Source organism: Zingiber officinale, chromosome 1A, assembly GCF_018446385.1.
Source record: "Zingiber officinale cultivar Zhangliang chromosome 1A, Zo_v1.1, whole genome shotgun sequence".
Lineage (NCBI taxonomy): Eukaryota > Viridiplantae > Streptophyta > Magnoliopsida > Zingiberales > Zingiberaceae > Zingiber > Zingiber officinale.
The window spans coordinates 11931926-11933233 of record NC_055987.1 but is presented as its reverse complement, the minus strand read 5'-3'; positions in this window follow the sequence as shown (position 1 = coordinate 11933233).

The window sequence follows — 1308 nt, the reverse complement described above, 5'->3', positions numbered from 1 at the left end:
CCCCGAAATCATACTTAAGGGATTTAGAAAGAATAACATCTACACAATTGATCTACCCAAATCATCAATAAAGTGTCTCTTGACACAACAAGAGGAAACCACCCTGTGGCACAGAAGACTGGGTCACACTCATGTCAAACTCATTTCCAAAATGAGTCAAAATGGCTTAGTTAGAGGGCTATCCAAATTACGAAACCTAGAAAATACAGTTTGCCAAGCTTGCCAACAAGGTAAGCAAACCAAATCAACCCATAAGTCAACCAACCTAGATAGAACTAATTCCTTACTTGAGCTCCTACATTTAGACCTATTTGATTCACATGGAGCCAAATCACTAAGTAAGAATCAGTACTGCTTAGTCATAATTGATGATTACTCTATGTTCACTTGGGTAAAATTTCTAAAGACAAAGGATGAAACTTTTGAAATTTTTAATAATTTCTACAAGTTAATAGAAAATGAAAAAGACACCAAAATTAAAAGAATAAGAAGTGATCATGGAGGTGAATTTGAAAATCAAAGGTTTACCCAATTTTGTAAAATTAATGGATACAAACATGAATTTTCATGCCCTAGAACCCCTCAACAGAATGGTCTAGTGGAATGGAAAAATAGAACCCTACAAGAGGCCGCTAGAACTATGTTAAGCGAGTATAACTTAAATCATCAATTTTGGATTGAAGCAATAAATACGACAAACTACATTCAAAATTGAATTCTAATTAACAAACTTCACAATAAAACCCCTTATGAAATATTATAATAAAATTCCTAACTTAAACTATTTAAAAGTATTTGGATGTAAAGTTCATATTTTAAACACTAAAGATTACTTAGGAAAATTTACACCCAAATCAAACCAAGGAATCTTTTTAGGATACTCCTCAACTAGTAGGGCCTTTAGAGTATATAACCAAAATACTTTGAAAGTTGAAGAAACAACTAATGTTATCTTTAATGAAGACAATAACCTACCTAATATAAATTAAAACATTGACATCAATCCAAAAATTACAGAAGACGATGAAATTCAACCTAACATTAGTATACCAGAGGAACTAACTCCTAACACAAATATAAGACCAACAAGAATAAGTACTACTCACCCACCTGACCAAATTTTGGGTGACCCAAACCTAGGAGTTCGAATTAGTTTTTCTTATAGAAACTTAAGCCAGATTGCCCTTATTTCTAAAATTGAGCCTAAGACTATAGAGGAAGCCCTACCTGACCCAGATTGGATCATTGCTATGCAAGAAGAGTTAGCCCAATTTGATAGAAACCAAGTCTGGAAACTTGTACCTAAAC